The sequence below is a fragment of the Schistocerca piceifrons genome, unplaced genomic scaffold (genome assembly GCF_021461385.2).
Source record: "Schistocerca piceifrons isolate TAMUIC-IGC-003096 unplaced genomic scaffold, iqSchPice1.1 HiC_scaffold_373, whole genome shotgun sequence".
Classification (NCBI taxonomy): Eukaryota; Metazoa; Arthropoda; class Insecta; order Orthoptera; family Acrididae; genus Schistocerca; species Schistocerca piceifrons.
This window is the reverse complement of record NW_025728596.1, coordinates 1-17,938: the sequence shown is the minus strand read 5'-3', so window position 1 is coordinate 17,938 and position 17,938 is coordinate 1. Positions and strand designations below refer to the sequence as shown.

The following is a 17,938-nucleotide window of genomic DNA, read 5'->3' as shown; positions in this document are numbered from 1 at the left end:
GACAACTACAACAAGTTTTGCTACCAGCGGAATATCTGATAACTGCAGAATATTAACCCATTTCAGGCTATGTTTTAATTAATTTTAGGTGGGCCGATCCCGGCGGTACTGCAATGCCGGGCCAACCCGCGACAGAGGTGGAGCAAGCCCCTAGCACTCCGTCATGAGCCAAAAATGAGTTTAATATTCTGGTCCTGCGATGCAGGACGTATCAGATATTAAGCTGATAAGAACAGATACTACACTTTGATCTTAGCCAAAAGGCCGAGAAGCGATAAGGAAAAACCGCAGCCGAAGGGCCTAAATGCTTGCAGCGTGTGCGCTCCACATGTGGGAGTGACACACGGTGGTACGGGCCGATATGGCAACTGGCGACCGTCGAAAACACCGCAAAAGCAAGTGCTGGAGGAAAGACAATTCACGGGAGCACTCGTCACCAGCCCAGTACTACCCTCCATGTCGAACAGTAAACCGCGACTCCCATTTGAACGCCGCTAGCTGCCAGGGCAGTGGAGAAGCCGTGAGGCCGCCCCACAGCAGCGCCAGGCCGGCGCGAGCTACACCGGCGCGAGGCCGGCGCGAGCTACACCTAGCCGAGTGCTTACATCGTCCACTGCCTACTGCGTACGTGTGTACACACGTATTCTGCGTGCGTGCGGCGGCGACGACGACGTTCGCGAGGAGCTAAGGATATAACTCCAAAAAATGTAATTAAAATTATCTGTGGCCGGACCATATGTGACGCCAACGAGGCATCCGAAGGCACTCTTCTGTGGCCACATAAATTACCAGCCTAGTGTAATGCGGCTGCAAGAGCGGACCGGCTAACCGCAAAAAAAAAAAACATAAGATGATGTTAAATTAATTACAAGAAATCGTGGTGTGAAAGCAGCTAACTACTGGGCAAATCGACAACCACAACAAGTTTTGCTACCAGCGGAATATCTGATCACTGCAGAATATTAACCCATTTCAGGCTGTGTTTTAATTAATTTTAGGTGGGCCGATCCCGGCGGTACTGCAATGCCGGGCCAACCCGCGACAGAGGTGGAGCAAGCCCCTAGCACTCCGTCATGAGCCAAAAATGAGTTTAATATTCTGGTCCTGCGATGCAGGACGTATCAGATATTAAGCTGATAAGAACAGATTTTTATTTTCCGAGATAATTCTTAGTTACAGTTTTAAGAAGTATAATTTTAAGAAAGAATATTCATGACTCTATACAAATCGAGTTTTACAAATTTAATGAAAATTAAATTGAAATATATAGTAGACGGTTCTAACCGCACTTAAATAGTTGAATTTAATTCTAATTCGTGGGTTAAGCCCACTACTTAAATATTGGAAGACCGCGTTAGGCGCGGATGCTTAAGTATATTACCTTAAGATTAATCCCGCGATAGGCGCGGCCTTAGATATTTCAGACCGGGGAAGGTTTGGAACTAGTTTTAGGAACTATTTTGTTTTATTTCATTCATCTCCATGCCCTGACAGCACACTGCACATGCACGGCTGCCAGCGGCTGGTGTGCCACGCACGCAGGCGGGTCACACGCAGCCGGACTTCTCCCCTCTGTCCGCCTTGCGGCAGACGTCACCGGGGTGTCGTGGCAGGAGGGCGTTGCTTCCCACGCTGGCTGGAGACTGCCGGGCAGTAGGCACACGTTTGGCGCCGCCTAGCACCGCGCCAACCGAGGTGGGGGCCATATTCGGCGGACACCACGGAGGGAGGGGCACCAGGCAGCACCGCACGCACCGCTACTGACTCGGCACTGCTGCAGTGCGGCGCGAAGATGGTGTAGCGCCGCAGGTCCCGCGTCGTGGAGGAGAATCTCGACGCCGACGTCACGAAGGCACCGACCTCGAAGTTCTCCGACGACTGCAGTCTCGAGGGTCTCGCAGCCTGACGTCAGAGCATGCCACAGTCTAGGGGGACACATACTGGCGGTGGCCAGTAATGTGTTCCACGTAAATGTCGCGGGACCACTTGATGGTGTCAGACACCATCAGCCGCCGCATCAGTTGGCAGTAGCGGCTAGCGATGCCTAGGTGCCGAAGCACTGCATCGTTCTGGCGGTCCCACGCCCCCAGACTGCCGACAACCAGGGCGTCGACAGTGACGGAATAGCCGCGAGCGGCTAATCCGCGCGCAACGTCGGCGTACTTTATCCTCTTCAGTTGCCGAGCGTTGTCGAGCGCAATCCGCCTATTCTCGAAGGGGATTGTCACATCGACGATGGTCACAGTCTTCGCGGCCTCGTCAGTTATTACGAGGTCCGGACGCAGCCCACTGCTGTCCCCTATGACGGCTTGGTTAATCCTGATGTCAGGAACAGCAGCGTTTCCTCTCCTTGGCCGCCCAGCGACTGCTGTCGCGAGGCGGTTGAGGACCGCGTTGTGACGATACTGCAGGGCTGCTGAGTGCACCATGCACGCGTTAATCACGTGCGGGAGCGTCTCGTTGTTGTGGCCACAGCGTCGGCAGGCTTTGTTGTTGTTTGCCCGCCCATCAAAGCGGCGACAACCGTTCAGAGGCACGACTCCGAGCCTGGCGCGATGGATAAAGCGCCAGTCTGCGAAGCGGGTGTATTTGCCTCCCGCTATGAAGTGGTTGGACGCTGTGGACTCCCTGGTGCACTCGAACACCTTCCCCTGGTCCGGTTTCCTGAGTAGGATGTGGCGCAGGCGCTGTCTCAGACACTCGCGGAGCGTCCGCGAGAGAAGACGTTTGGCGCCCCCTCCCACCCGGACATGCTCGACGCCAGTGTTGACGATGCGTCCCACGCTGTCATCATCGTGCTGCGGTCCATCGCCGCCATCTTCGAGGTGTCGTGTAGTCCCGGTCGCCGTCGCCTCCGTGGCCGGCTGCGTCACCCCTCCGATGCCGCCGTGTTCCGCGTCGTCAGCGATGGCGGGCCGGCCGCCGACCTCCACCTGCAACTCGGAAAGCAGTTCACTCCAGCGCCAGGTGACGCCACGCGGCGCTAGGCGCCTTGTGGCGTTCCTGACGCGCGTCCACAGTGACTGGATGTCACCACCGTCGCGTGCGAGGTCACCCTCAGTGCTGCCGCTAAGGTAGGTGGCCAAGTCGGAACGACTCGGCTCCCTCCCCAGTCGGCGGCGCGCGGCCGTAGATAGAGTGGCCCAGGCGATGTCTCGGACGGTGGCGTCGTCGCAGTGCAGCATGCGGAAGCCGTGGACGATCGTCGAGATGTCCGCAGCGTCCGCGAGCGGCGTCAGGCCGCATCCTCCCTCTCCCAGCGCGAGGTAGAGCTGTTCAGTGGACGCACGCTGTGGGAGGAACAGCCAAGATTTGACAGCCGCTTTCACTGCCTTGTCGAGTGCAGATAGCGGCCCCTTGCGTACCGCTCCGCCCCGCATGACAAAGTCAAGCCTAGGGAGGAGGAAGACACGCACAGCGTCAATCTTCTGCCAGGGAGCCAGCAGGGAAGCGTCCAGGTGCTGCAAGTCGCGTCGAATTGCCGCGATCGCATCCGTTGGCGTCTGCGTGACTTTGTACCCGGTGGGGACGCCAAGATGGAGGTAGGCGTCACCCGCACCGAGCACGGCTGGTTCTCCCCCTTGCAGGGCGAATACCGAGCCTAGTGTCTGCCGACGGCGGATGTGAAGCGTGGCACACTTCGACGGCTTGAAGGTAAGCCCGGCCCACGTCGCCGCCTCACCCACAACATTGAGGAGCGTCTGCATCGCCTCTGAATCCCGCGCCAGAAGCACGATATCGTCCGCATACGCCAGTGCACTCACACTGACGCCGCTAAGCGGAATACCACACTCATTTCTGAGCGAGGTTGCGGCGCGAAGTACCGGCTCGAGCGCGAGATTAAAGACGATGGGCGACAGTGGACAGCCCTGCTTGACGCCCGCCTGGATCTCTATCTCCTCCGTTAGTCCGTCAGATGTACGGACGCGGGTGGAGCAACCATCGTACATATCGGCAATTAGCTGATGCAATTGCTCTGGTAGTCCCATCCTGCTCAGTACTCCAAGGAGGTGAGCGTGAGGCACTGAACCGAAAGCATTCGCTAGATCAAGCCAAGCAAAGCATGCTTGGCCTCCCCTGCGCCTTGCATCATCAATTGCCGTCTGCACAATGAAGTTGTGCTCGTAGCAGCCTTCAAACGTGCGGAAGCCCTTCTGTTCCGGGGAGAGCAGGTTCAACCGCTCCGCCCAGAGAGAAGTGCGGTCCGCAACGATTGCAGCAAAGAGCTTAGAGATAGTAGAGCTCAATGCTAAAGGCCGCCAGTTTGTCACGTCCGAGACGTCCCCTTTCTTATGGATGAGGACGGTAGTGGATATTTTCCACTGCACCGGAGTCTTCCGCTCATTCCAGCAGCGCCAGAAGATCTTAGCTAGCACGTGGCAGCCAGGATCCTCACGTCGCAAGTCCGAGTACGTGACTCCGTCTGCCCCAGGAGCAGTATTGCTCGCCTTCTGGAGCCGCTGTTGCACCTCTGAAGGTGTGATCGGCAGCAGGACCTCCTCGCTGACATCAGGAGGCGTGGTGGCGGCAAAGTCCGGGACAGCAGCTGGTGCATCTGCAACAGAAAAGTCAGATTTAGCGTAGATCTTCTTAAAGTGCTCCGTGAGCACGTTGCCATCGATTTGGCAGTACGGTGACGTCTCGCCAAGGACGCGCTGCATCGCCTTGCGCCGGTCCGCGCGGTACAGCTTCTGAATCTCAGACGCTGCATTCGCGTCGTACCGACGCTCGGCGGCCGCCGCGCGCCGTGCGCCACGTCCACCGCGCCGCCCACCGCGGCCGCGTGTAGGGGCAGGGGGAGGGGGATTGGCAGCAGCGTCGGCGCGGCCCTGGCCGCGGTGCGCTGCTGCTGGTGGCCCATCCTGTCGACCTCCGGCTGCCTGGCGTTGTGGCTTCGTCTCGGCTATCTCGGAGATGAAGTCCTCGACGACCGCGACGAATGCGTCCCACGGTTGGTTGTGGACGCTCTCCAGGGCCGCCAGCCAGCGCCGCTGCCTCTCCGTTAGCCGAGTGTCGGCCGGGGGAGGGGGGGGCGGAGCTGCCTCAGTTGCGCCCTGTTCGGAGGGTACAGGGGGGCCTGTCAGGTCTGGTGTAGGACGGGAGCCTTGCGGCGGGAGGTTGGGACTGGGCCGGTTGTTACGGCGTCGGCGTCTCCTCTTCTTGCTGCCAGTTCTCGGAGACGCAGCTGCAGTCCCTCCGTTCACGTCGCGCCGCTCCGTCGTCTGCGTCGGTGGTGGTGCCGTGCTGCCATCTGGCGTGGGCCGCTCAGTGCTGCTCTCGACCGCCGCGCTGGTGACAGGTGGCGCAGCGGTAGCAGCAGGGGCCGGTGTAGCTTGCGCCGGCCTGGCGCTCGGGTCGGGCGCACCGCGGCTGGTGTTCGCCGCGCCGCCAACAGATGGCCCGGCGGTCGCCGGCGGCCCGCCGCCGGCGCGAGAAACACGGGGTGTAGCTCGCGCCGGCTGACCGGACGCGCCGGCTCGCCCCGGACCGCTGTTACGCGGACTGGGTGCCCGACGATCGCTACCAGATGGCGCAGTGGTCGTAGGGGTGGCCGGTGTAGCCCGCGCCGGCCGGGCGTCTCGAGGTGTAGCTCGCGCCGGCCTGGCGCTCGGGCCCAGCGCACTGCGGCTGTTGTTCGCCGCGCCGCCAACAGATGGCCCAGCGGTCGCCCGCGCCCTGCCGCCGGCGCGAGATACACGAGGTGTAGCTCGCGCCGGCCGCCCAGGCGCGTTGGCTCGCGCCGGGCCGCTGTTACGCGGACTGGGCGGAATGATGCGCCGTCGGTCCGGGGGCGGTGGTCTGCGTCCTGCAGCACGGCGTCTGTCCCTCCGTGGGGTGACTACGTGCCACTCATTATCTGTAGCAGAAACTTTTTTATTAATAACACTCCCTGCCTGAACGGAGACGGAGTGACGGGCGTCACTCGACGTAACCGCCGGCAGGGCAGAGGGAACGCGGCGCGTGTACGTCTGCGACCGCACAAGCACCACACCATCCGGTGCATCCGCCGGGCGCGCGGCCTTTGGTGCGTCAACCGGCGGCGCGGCTGCGCCGTGAATGACAACACCAACGGTCGCGGCGAGCGAGGCAGCCTGCCTGCCACTGCCCACCCGCACCGCAGAGCCACCTGTTGGCGGCGTAGCGAATGCGGGCGGCAGTCCCAGGCCGGTACCCACGCTCCCGACAGATGGCGGGCGGGAGGCGCCTGCGGTAGCCGCACGACGTGGCCAGCGTACGCCACTGGGTGCAATGGCCGGCGCGGGCAGCGGCGAGCCGCGGCCTTTGTCGGACACTGCGCCTCTGGCCGGAGCGACGCGTTCGGCGGCAGGCGTCGGCAGCGTGCTGCCTTCACCTCCCGAACTTGCGCTCGGCACTCGTGGCGACGCGGTTGACGTCGCGGAGCGTGTCGGCAGGGGGATGCCAGACCTCCTCGGCGTGCGCACACAGAGTACACACGACGCGGGGGTAGCAACCACCGCCGTCCTGGGCGTCGCAGACGCCTGCACACTCACACAGGGTGAGGGCAAGGCAGCCTGTGAGCCCACCACGCTGCTGCGGGTCAGGACCGCCGCGTATGTTAATCCTAAGTCCAGCCGGTCTGTCCTACTAGCTTCGGGGACCGGACTGGGCTGTGGCCATAGCCCCTCTCTATTATCTAAGGCTAGGCGGCCTGTGGTACTATCTTCCCGGGCCGCTTTCGCCTGTGGCTTTCGCCCCGCACTAACTAAGGACGAAGGGCCTGTCCTACTAGCTTCGGGGGCCCTCGCCTGTGACCTCCCGCCGGCCGACCTCTCTGAGTGCCCCAGAGAGCCAGACACGGCATCGTGTCCCATACTCACTCTCCCCCGACTGGCAGCGCCGGGGGTTGCGGAGTCTGCATTGCAGAGCCGCTGGTGTAGCCGCAGCGTCTTCAGCCGCGGGTCGCGTCGGCCGCAAAACTGACACTCGAAAACGGGAACCGTTTCCGGGTCGTGCAGCCTCCTGTAGTGGCGGAGAAGGGCCGAGTGGTCCTTGTACTCGCCAAAAGTCGGTCTCCCGGCAGCCTTGGTGACGAAGCAGATCCGGCAGCGGAAGACCTCCGCCGGCAGCGTCACCACAAGCTCCATTGTTCAGGTCGCGGACCTGAAACAGGAGAATAAGCGCGACCGCTTCCCGGTGCAGAAATCAGTCCATATGAGCTCACATTAAGCTGATAAGAACAGATACTACACTTTGATCTTAGCCAAAAGGCCGAGAAGCGATAAGGAAAAACCGCAGCCGAAGGGCCTAAATGCTTGCAGCGTGTGCGCTCCACATGTGGGAGTGACACACGGTGGTACGGGCCGATATGGCAACTGGCGACCGTCGAAAACACCGCAAAAGCAAGTGCTGGAGGAAAGACAATTCACGGGAGCACTCGTCACCAGCCCAGTACTACCCTCCATGTCGAACAGTAAACCGCGACTCCCATTTGAACGCCGCTAGCTGCCAGGGCAGTGGAGAAGCCGTGAGGCCGCCCCACAGCAGCGCCAGGCCGGCGCGAGCTACACCGGCGCGAGGCCGGCGCGAGCTACACCGGCGCGAGGCCGGCGCGAGCTACACCTAGCCGAGTGCTTACATCGTCCACTGCCTACTGCGTACGTGTGTACACACGTATTCTGCGTGCGTGCGGCGGCGGCGACGACGACGTTCGCGAGGAGCTAAGGATATAACTCCAAAAAATGTAATTAAAATTATCTGTGGCCGGACCGTATGTGACGCCAACGAGGCATCCGAAGGCACTCTTCTGTGGCCACATAAATTACCAGCCTAGTGTAATGCGGCTGCAAGAGCGGACCGGCTAACCGCAAAAAAAAAAAACATAAGATGATGTTAAATTAATTACAAGAAATCGTGGTGTGAAAGCAGCTAACTACTGGGCAAATCGACAACCACAACAAGTTTTGCTACCAGCGGAATATCTGATCACTGCAGAATATTAACCCATTTCAGGCTGTGTTTTAATTAATTTTAGGTGGGCCGATCCCGGCGGTACTGCAATGCCGGGCCAACCCGCGACAGAGGTGGAGCAAGCCCCTAGCACTCCGTCATGAGCCAAAAATGAGTTTAATATTCTGGTCCTGCGATGCAGGACGTATCAGATATTAAGCTGATAAGAACAGATACTACACTTTGATCTTAGCCAAAAGGCCGAGAAGCGATAAGGAAAAACCGCAGCCGAAGGGCCTAAATGCTTGCAGCGTGTGCGCTCCACATGTGGGAGTGACACACGGTGGTACGGGCCGATATGGCAACTGGCGACCGTCGAAAACACCGCAAAAGCAAGTGCTGGAGGAAAGACAATTCACGGGAGCACTCGTCACCAGCCCAGTACTACCCTCCATGTCGAACAGTAAACCGCGACTCCCATTTGAACGCCGCTAGCTGCCAGGGCAGTGGAGAAGCCGTGAGGCCGCCCCACAGCAGCGCCAGGCCGGCGCGAGCTACACCGGCGCGAGGCCGGCGCGAGCTACACCTAGCCGAGTGCTTACATCGTCCACTGCCTACTGCGTACGTGTGTACACACGTATTCTGCGTGCGTGCGGCGGCGACGACGACGTTCGCGAGGAGCTAAGGATATAACTCCAAAAAATGTAATTAAAATTATCTGTGGCCGGACCATATGTGACGCCAACGAGGCATCCGAAGGCACTCTTCTGTGGCCACATAAATTACCAGCCTAGTGTAATGCGGCTGCAAGAGCGTTCTGGCTAACCGCAAAAAAAAAAAAATAAATAAATAAATAAATAAATAAATAAATAAATAAAGTTCGTAAGATAATGTCAAATTAATTACAAGAAATCGTGGTGTGTAAGCAGCTAACTACTGGGCACATCGACAACTACAACAAGTTTTGCTACCAGCGGAATATCTGATAACTGCAGAATATTAACCCATTTCAGGCTATGTTTTAATTAATTTTAGGTGGGCCGATCCCGGCGGTACTGCAATGCCGGGCCAACCCGCGACAGAGGTGGAGCAAGCCCCTAGCACTCCGTCATGAGCCAAAAATGAGTTTAATATTCTGGTCCTGCGATGCAGGACGTATCAGATATTAAGCTGATAAGAACAGATACTACACTTTGATCTTAGCCAAAAGGCCGAGAAGCGATAAGGAAAAACCGCAGCCGAAGGGCCTAAATGCTTGCAGCGTGTGCGCTCCACATGTGGGAGTGACACACGGTGGTACGGGCCGATATGGCAACTGGCGACCGTCGAAAACACCGCAAAAGCAAGTGCTGGAGGAAAGACAATTCACGGGAGCACTCGTCACCAGCCCAGTACTACCCTCCATGTCGAACAGTAAACCGCGACTCCCATTTGAACGCCGCTAGCTGCCAGGGCAGTGGAGAAGCCGTGAGGCCGCCCCACAGCAGCGCCAGGCCGGCGCGAGCTACACCGGCGCGAGGCCGGCGCGAGCTACACCGGCGCGAGGCCGGCGCGAGCTACACCTAGCCGAGTGCTTACATCGTCCACTGCCTACTGCGTACGTGTGTACACACGTATTCTGCGTGCGTGCGGCGGCGACGACGACGTTCGCGAGGAGCTAAGGATATAACTCCAAAAAATGTAATTAAAATTATCTGTGGCCGGACCATATGTGACGCCAACGAGGCATCCGAAGGCACTCTTCTGTGGCCACATAAATTACCAGCCTAGTGTAATGCGGCTGCAAGAGCGGACCGGCTAACCGCAAAAAAAAAAAACATAAGATGATGTTAAATTAATTACAAGAAATCGTGGTGTGAAAGCAGCTAACTACTGGGCAAATCGACAACCACAACAAGTTTTGCTACCAGCGGAATATCTGATCACTGCAGAATATTAACCCATTTCAGGCTGTGTTTTAATTAATTTTAGGTGGGCCGATCCCGGCGGTACTGCAATGCCGGGCCAACCCGCGACAGAGGTGGAGCAAGCCCCTAGCACTCCGTCATGAGCCAAAAATGAGTTTAATATTCTGGTCCTGCGATGCAGGACGTATCAGATATTAAGCTGATAAGAACAGATTTTTATTTTCCGAGATAATTCTTAGTTACAGTTTTAAGAAGTATAATTTTAAGAAAGAATATTCATGACTCTATACAAATCGAGTTTTACAAATTTAATGAAAATTAAATTGAAATATATAGTAGACGGTTCTAACCGCACTTAAATAGTTGAATTTAATTCTACTTCGTGGGTTAAGCCCACTACTTAAATATTGGAAGACCGCGTTAGGCGCGGATGCTTAAGTATATTACCTTAAGATTAATCCCGCGATAGGCGCGGCCTTAGATATTTCAGACCGGGGAAGGTTTGGAACTAGTTTTAGGAACTATTTTGTTTTATTTCATTCATCTCCATGCCCTGACAGCACACTGCACATGCACGGCTGCCAGCGGCTGGTGTGCCACGCACGCAGGCGGGTCACACGCAGCCGGACTTCTCCCCTCTGTCCGCCTTGCGGCAGACGTCACCGGGGTGTCGTGGCAGGAGGGCGTTGCTTCCCACGCTGGCTGGAGACTGCCGGGCAGTAGGCACACGTTTGGCGCCGCCTAGCACCGCGCCAACCGAGGTGGGGGCCATATTCGGCGGACACCACGGAGGGAGGGGCACCAGGCAGCACCGCACGCACCGCTACTGACTCGGCACTGCTGCAGTGCGGCGCGAAGATGGTGTAGCGCCGCAGGTCCCGCGTCGTGGAGGAGAATCTCGACGCCGACGTCACGAAGGCACCGACCTCGAAGTTCTCCGACGACTGCAGTCTCGAGGGTCTCGCAGCCTGACGTCAGAGCATGCCACAGTCTAGGGGGACACATACTGGCGGTGGCCAGTAATGTGTTCCACGTAAATGTCGCGGGACCACTTGATGGTGTCAGACACCATCAGCCGCCGCATCAGTTGGCAGTAGCGGCTAGCGATGCCTAGGTGCCGAAGCACTGCATCGTTCTGGCGGTCCCACGCCCCCAGACTGCCGACAACCAGGGCGTCGACAGTGACGGAATAGCCGCGAGCGGCTAATCCGCGCGCAACGTCGGCGTACTTTATCCTCTTCAGTTGCCGAGCGTTGTCGAGCGCAATCCGCCTATTCTCGAAGGGGATTGTCACATCGACGATGGTCACAGTCTTCGCGGCCTCGTCAGTTATTACGAGGTCCGGACGCAGCCCACTGCTGTCCCCTATGACGGCTTGGTTAATCCTGATGTCAGGAACAGCAGCGTTTCCTCTCCTTGGCCGCCCAGCGACTGCTGTCGCGAGGCGGTTGAGGACCGCGTTGTGACGATACTGCAGGGCTGCTGAGTGCACCATGCACGCGTTAATCACGTGCGGGAGCGTCTCGTTGTTGTGGCCACAGCGTCGGCAGGCTTTGTTGTTGTTTGCCCGCCCATCAAAGCGGCGACAACCGTTCAGAGGCACGACTCCGAGCCTGGCGCGATGGATAAAGCGCCAGTCTGCGAAGCGGGTGTATTTGCCTCCCGCTATGAAGTGGTTGGACGCTGTGGACTCCCTGGTGCACTCGAACACCTTCCCCTGGTCCGGTTTCCTGAGTAGGATGTGGCGCAGGCGCTGTCTCAGACACTCGCGGAGCGTCCGCGAGAGAAGACGTTTGGCGCCCCCTCCCACCCGGACATGCTCGACGCCAGTGTTGACGATGCGTCCCACGCTGTCATCATCGTGCTGCGGTCCATCGCCGCCATCTTCGAGGTGTCGTGTAGTCCCGGTCGCCGTCGCCTCCGTGGCCGGCTGCGTCACCCCTCCGATGCCGCCGTGTTCCGCGTCGTCAGCGATGGCGGGCCGGCCGCCGACCTCCACCTGCAACTCGGAAAGCAGTTCACTCCAGCGCCAGGTGACGCCACGCGGCGCTAGGCGCCTTGTGGCGTTCCTGACGCGCGTCCACAGTGACTGGATGTCACCACCGTCGCGTGCGAGGTCACCCTCAGTGCTGCCGCTAAGGTAGGTGGCCAAGTCGGAACGACTCGGCTCCCTCCCCAGTCGGCGGCGCGCGGCCGTAGATAGAGTGGCCCAGGCGATGTCTCGGACGGTGGCGTCGTCGCAGTGCAGCATGCGGAAGCCGTGGACGATCGTCGAGATGTCCGCAGCGTCCGCGAGCGGCGTCAGGCCGCATCCTCCCTCTCCCAGCGCGAGGTACAGCTGTTCAGTGGACGCACGCTGTGGGAGGAACAGCCAAGATTTGACAGCCGCTTTCACTGCCTTGTCGAGTGCAGATAGCGGCCCCTTGCGTACCGCTCCGCCCCGCATGACAAAGTCAAGCCTAGGGAGGAGGAAGACACGCACAGCGTCAATCTTCTGCCAGGGAGCCAGCAGGGAAGCGTCCAGGTGCTGCAAGTCGCGTCGAATTGCCGCGATCGCATCCGTTGGCGTCTGCGTGACTTTGTACCCGGTGGGGACGCCAAGATGGAGGTAGGCGTCACCCGCACCGAGCACGGCTGGTTCTCCCCCTTGCAGGGCGAATACCGAGCCTAGTGTCTGCCGACGGCGGATGTGAAGCGTGGCACACTTCGACGGCTTGAAGGTAAGCCCGGCCCACGTCGCCGCCTCACCCACAACATTGAGGAGCGTCTGCATCGCCTCTGAATCCCGCGCCAGAAGCACGATATCGTCCGCATACGCCAGTGCACTCACACTGACGCCGCTAAGCGGAATACCACACTCATTTCTGAGCGAGGTTGCGGCGCGAAGTACCGGCTCGAGCGCGAGATTAAAAACGATGGGCGACAGTGGACAGCCCTGCTTGACGCCCGCCTGGATCTCTATCTCCTCCGTTAGTCCGTCAGATGTACGGACGCGGGTGGAGCAACCATCGTACATATCGGCAATTAGCTGATGCAATTGCTCTGGTAGTCCCATCCTGCTCAGTACTCCAAGGAGGTGAGCGTGAGGCACTGAACCGAAAGCATTCGCTAGATCAAGCCAAGCAAAGCATGCTTGGCCTCCCCTGCGCCTTGCATCATCAATTGCCGTCTGCACAATGAAGTTGTGCTCGTAGCAGCCTTCAAACGTGCGGAAGCCCTTCTGTTCCGGGGAGAGCAGGTTCAACCGCTCCGCCCAGAGAGAAGTGCGGTCCGCAACGATTGCAGCAAAGAGCTTAGAGATAGTAGAGCTCAATGCTAAAGGCCGCCAGTTTGTCACGTCCGAGACGTCCCCTTTCTTATGGATGAGGACGGTAGTGGATATTTTCCACTGCACCGGAGTCTTCCGCTCATTCCAGCAGCGCGAGAAGATCTTAGCTAGCACGTGGCAGCCAGGATCCTCACGTCGCAAGTCCGAGTAGGTGACTCCGTCTGCCCCAGGAGCAGTGTTGCTCGCCTTCTGGAGCCGCTGTTGCACCTCTGAAGGTGTGATCGGCAGCAGGACCTCCTCGCTGACATCAGGAGGTGTGGTGGCGGCAAAGTCCGGGACAGCAGCTGGTGCATCTGTAACGGAAAAGTCGGATTTAGAGTATATTACCTTAAAGTGCTCCGTGAGCACGTTGCCATCGATTTGGCAGTACGGCGACGTCTCGCCAAGGACGCGCTGCATCGCCTTGCGCCGGTCCGCGCGATACAGCTTCTGAATCTCAGACGCTGCATTCGCGTCGTACCGACGCTCGGCGGCCGCCGCGCGCCGTGCGCCACGTCCACCGCGCCGCCCACCGCGGCCGCGTGTAGGGGCAGGGGGAGGGGGATTGGCAGCAGCGTCGGCGCGGCCCTCGCCGCGGTGCGCTGCTGCTGGTGGCCCATCCTGTCGACCTCCGGCTGCCTGGCGTTGTGGCTTCGTCTCGGCGATCTCGGAGATGAAGTCCTCGACGACCGCGACGAATGCGTCCCACGGTTGGTTGTGGACGCTCTCCAGGGCCGCCAGCCAGCGCCGCTGCCTCTCCGTTAGCCGAGCGTCGGCCGGGGGAGGGGGGGGCGGAGCTGCCTCAGTTGCGCCCTGTTCGGAAGGTACAGGGGGGCCTGTCAGGTCTGGTGTAGGACGGGAGCCTTGCGGCGGGAGGTTGGGACTGGGCCGGGTGTTACGGCGTCGGCGTCTCCTCTTCTTGCTGCCAGTTCTCGGAGACGCAGCAGCAGTCCCTCCGTTCACGTCGCGCCGCTCCGTCGTCTGCGTCGGTGGTGGTGCCGTGCTGCCATCTGGCGTGGGCCGCTCAGTGCTGCTTTCAATCGCCGCGCTGGTGACAGGTGGCGCAGCGGTAGCAGCAGGGGCCGGTGTAGCTTGCGCCGGCCTGGCGCTCGGGTCGGGCGCACCGCGGCTGGTGTTCGCCGCGCCGCCAACAGATGGCCCGGCGGTCGCCAGCGGCCCGCCGCCGGCGCGAGAAACACGGGGTGTAGCTCGCGCCGGCTGACCGGACGCGCCGGCTCGCCCCGGGCCGCTGTTACGCGGACTGGGTGCCCGACGATCGCTACCAGATGGCGCAGTGGTCGTAGGGGTGGCCGGTGTAGCCCGCGCCGGCCGGGCGTCTCGAGGTGTAGCTCGCGCCGGCCTGGCGCTCGGGCCCAGCGCACCGCGGCTGTTGTTCGCCGCGCCGCCAACAGATGGCCCAGCGGTCGCCCGCGCCCTGCCGCCGGCGCGAGATACACGAGGTGTAGCTCGCGCCGGCCGCCCAGGCGCGTTGGCTCGCGCCGGGCCGCTGTTACGCGGACTGGGCGGTATGATGCGCCGTCGGTCCGGGGGCGGTGGTCTGCGTCCTGCAGCACGGCGTCTGTCCCTCCGTGGGGTGACTACGTGCCACTCGTTGTCTGTAACAGGAGCTTTCTGATTAGTAGCACTCCCTGCCTGAGCGGAGACGGAGTGACAGGCGTCACTCGACGTAACCGCCGGCAGGGCAGAGGAAACGCGGCGCGTGTACGTCTGCGACCGCACAAGCACCACACCATCCGGTGCATCCGCCGGGCGCGCGGCCTTTGGTGCGTCAACCGGCGGCGCGGCTGCGCCGTGAATGACAACACCAACGGTCGCGGCGAGCGAGGCAGCCTGCCTGCCACTGCCCACCCGCACCGCAGAGCCACCTGTTGGCGGCGTAGCGAATGCGGGCGGCAGTCCCAGGCCGGTACCCACGCTCCCGACAGATGGCGGGCGGGAGACGCCTGCGGTAGCCGCACGACGTGGCCAGCGTACGCCACTGGGCGCAATGGCCGGCGCGGGCAGCGGCGAGCCGCGGCCTTTGTCGGACACTGCGCCTCTGGCCGGAGCGACGCGTTCGGCGGCAGGCGTCGGCAGAGTGCTGCCTTCACCTCCCGAACTTGCGCTCGGCACTCGTGGCGACGCGGTTGACGTCGCGGAGCGTGTCGGCAGGGGGATGCCAGACCTCCTCGGCGTGCGCACACAGAGTACACACGACGCGGGGGTAGCAACCACCGCCGTCCTGGGCGTCGCAGACGCCTGCACACTCACACAGGGTGAGGGCAAGGCAGCCTGTGAGCCCACCACGCTGCTGCGGGTCAGGACCGCCGCGTATGTTAATCCTAAGTCCAGCCGGTCTGTCCTACTAGCTTCGGGGACCGGACTGGGCTGTGGCCATAGCCCCTCTCTATTATCTAAGGCTAGGCGGCCTGTGGTACTATCTTCCCGGGCCGCTTTCGCCTGTGGCTTTCGCCCCGCACTAACTAAGGACGAAGGGCCTGTCCTACTAGCTTCGGGGGCCCTCGCCTGTGACCTCCCGCCGGCCGACCTCTCTGAGTGCCCCAGAGAGCCAGACACGGCATCGTGTCCCATACTCACTCTCCCCCGACTGGCAGCGCCGGGGGTTGCGGAGTCTGCATTGCAGAGCCGCTGGTGTAGCCGCAGCGTCTTCAGCCGCGGGTCGCGTCGGCCGCAAAACTGACACTCGAAAACGGGAACCGTTTCCGGGTCGTGCAGCCTCCTGTAGTGGCGGAGAAGGGCCGAGTGGTCCTTGTACTCCCCAAAAGTTGGCCTGCCTGCAGCCTTGGTGACGAAGCAGATCCGGCAGCGGAAGACCTCCGCCGGCAGCGTCACCACAAGCTCCATCGTTCAGGTCGCGGACCTGAAACAGGAGAATAAGCGCGACCGCTTCCCGGTGCAGTAATCAGTCCATATGAGCTCACATTAAGCTGATAAGAACAGATACTACACTTTGATCTTAGCCAAAAGGCCGAGAAGCGATAAGGAAAAACCGCAGCCGAAGGGCCTAAATGCTTGCAGCGTGTGCGCTCCACATGTGGGAGTGACACACGGTGGTACGGGCCGATATGGCAACTGGCGACCGTCGAAAACACCGCAAAAGCAAGTGCTGGAGGAAAGACAATTCACGGGAGCACTCGTCACCAGCCCAGTACTACCCTCCATGTCGAACAGTAAACCGCGACTCCCATTTGAACGCCGCTAGCTGCCAGGGCAGTGGAGAAGCCGTGAGGCCGCCCCACAGCAGCGCCAGGCCGGCGCGAGCTACACCGGCGCGAGGCCGGCGCGAGCTACACCTAGCCGAGTGCTTACATCGTCCACTGCCTACTGCGTACGTGTGTACACACGTATTCTGCGTGCGTGCGGCGGCGACGACGACGTTCGCGAGGAGCTAAGGATATAACTCCAAAAAATGTAATTAAAATTATCTGTGGCCGGACCATATGTGACGCCAACGAGGCATCCGAAGGCACTCTTCTGTGGCCACATAAATTACCAGCCTAGTGTAATGCGGCTGCAAGAGCGTTCTGGCTAACCGCAAAAAAAAAAAAATAAATAAATAAATAAATAAATAAATAAATAAATAAAGTTCGTAAGATAATGTCAAATTAATTACAAGAAATCGTGGTGTGTAAGCAGCTAACTACTGGGCACATCGACAACTACAACAAGTTTTGCTACCAGCGGAATATCTGATAACTGCAGAATATTAACCCATTTCAGGCTATGTTTTAATTAATTTTAGGTGGGCCGATCCCGGCGGTACTGCAATGCCGGGCCAACCCGCGACAGAGGTGGAGCAAGCCCCTAGCACTCCGTCATGAGCCAAAAATGAGTTTAATATTCTGGTCCTGCGATGCAGGACGTATCAGATATTAAGCTGATAAGAACAGATACTACACTTTGATCTTAGCCAAAAGGCCGAGAAGCGATAAGGAAAAACCGCAGCCGAAGGGCCTAAATGCTTGCAGCGTGTGCGCTCCACATGTGGGAGTGACACACGGTGGTACGGGCCGATATGGCAACTGGCGACCGTCGAAAACACCGCAAAAGCAAGTGCTGGAGGAAAGACAATTCACGGGAGCACTCGTCACCAGCCCAGTACTACCCTCCATGTCGAACAGTAAACCGCGACTCCCATTTGAACGCCGCTAGCTGCCAGGGCAGTGGAGAAGCCGTGAGGCCGCCCCACAGCAGCGCCAGGCCGGCGCGAGCTACACCGGCGCGAGGCCGGCGCGAGCTACACCTAGCCGAGTGCTTACATCGTCCACTGCCTACTGCGTACGTGTGTACACACGTATTCTGCGTGCGTGCGGCGGCGACGACGACGTTCGCGAGGAGCTAAGGATATAACTCCAAAAAATGTAATTAAAATTATCTGTGGCCGGACCATATGTGACGCCAACGAGGCATCCGAAGGCACTCTTCTGTGGCCACATAAATTACCAGCCTAGTGTAATGCGGCTGCAAGAGCGTTCTGGCTAACCGCAAAAAAAAAAAAATAAATAAATAAATAAATAAATAAATAAATAAATAAAGTTCGTAAGATAATGTCAAATTAATTACAAGAAATCGTGGTGTGTAAGCAGCTAACTACTGGGCACATCGACAACTACAACAAGTTTTGCTACCAGCGGAATATCTGATAACTGCAGAATATTAACCCATTTCAGGCTATGTTTTAATTAATTTTAGGTGGGCCGATCCCGGCGGTACTGCAATGCCGGGCCAACCCGCGACAGAGGTGGAGCAAGCCCCTAGCACTCCGTCATGAGCCAAAAATGAGTTTAATATTCTG

At 59.3% G+C, this 17,938-nt stretch overlaps 7 non-coding genes and 2 pseudogenes across 7 annotated transcripts; all 9 read right to left on the bottom strand.

Moving 5' to 3' along the window:
- Positions 1 to 83: 83 nt before the first annotated feature.
- Positions 84 to 276, bottom strand: LOC124746824. The gene has a single exon (XR_007011479.1). It is a non-coding gene; the product is annotated as a U2 spliceosomal RNA (small nuclear RNA).
- Positions 277 to 993: 717 nt separating this feature from the next.
- On the bottom strand, positions 994 to 1,192 carry LOC124746811. The gene has a single exon (XR_007011470.1). It is a non-coding gene; the product is annotated as a U2 spliceosomal RNA (small nuclear RNA).
- A 5,862-nt stretch (positions 1,193 to 7,054) lies between these two features.
- LOC124746817 lies at positions 7,055 to 7,242 on the bottom strand. Its single transcript, XR_007011474.1, has one exon. It is a non-coding gene; the product is annotated as a U2 spliceosomal RNA (small nuclear RNA).
- Positions 7,243 to 7,988: 746 nt separating this feature from the next.
- LOC124746823 lies at positions 7,989 to 8,181 on the bottom strand. Its single transcript, XR_007011478.1, has one exon. It is a non-coding gene; the product is annotated as a U2 spliceosomal RNA (small nuclear RNA).
- A 757-nt stretch (positions 8,182 to 8,938) lies between these two features.
- Positions 8,939 to 9,131, bottom strand: LOC124746821. Its single transcript, XR_007011477.1, has one exon. It is a non-coding gene; the product is annotated as a U2 spliceosomal RNA (small nuclear RNA).
- A 743-nt stretch (positions 9,132 to 9,874) lies between these two features.
- On the bottom strand, positions 9,875 to 10,073 carry LOC124746810. The gene has a single exon (XR_007011469.1). It is a non-coding gene; the product is annotated as a U2 spliceosomal RNA (small nuclear RNA).
- A 5,916-nt stretch (positions 10,074 to 15,989) lies between these two features.
- Positions 15,990 to 16,123, bottom strand: LOC124746820 (annotated as a pseudogene).
- Positions 16,124 to 16,880: 757 nt separating this feature from the next.
- Positions 16,881 to 17,073, bottom strand: LOC124746809. The gene has a single exon (XR_007011468.1). It is a non-coding gene; the product is annotated as a U2 spliceosomal RNA (small nuclear RNA).
- A 757-nt stretch (positions 17,074 to 17,830) lies between these two features.
- On the bottom strand, positions 17,831 to 17,938 carry LOC124746815 (annotated as a pseudogene; the record flags this gene model as incomplete).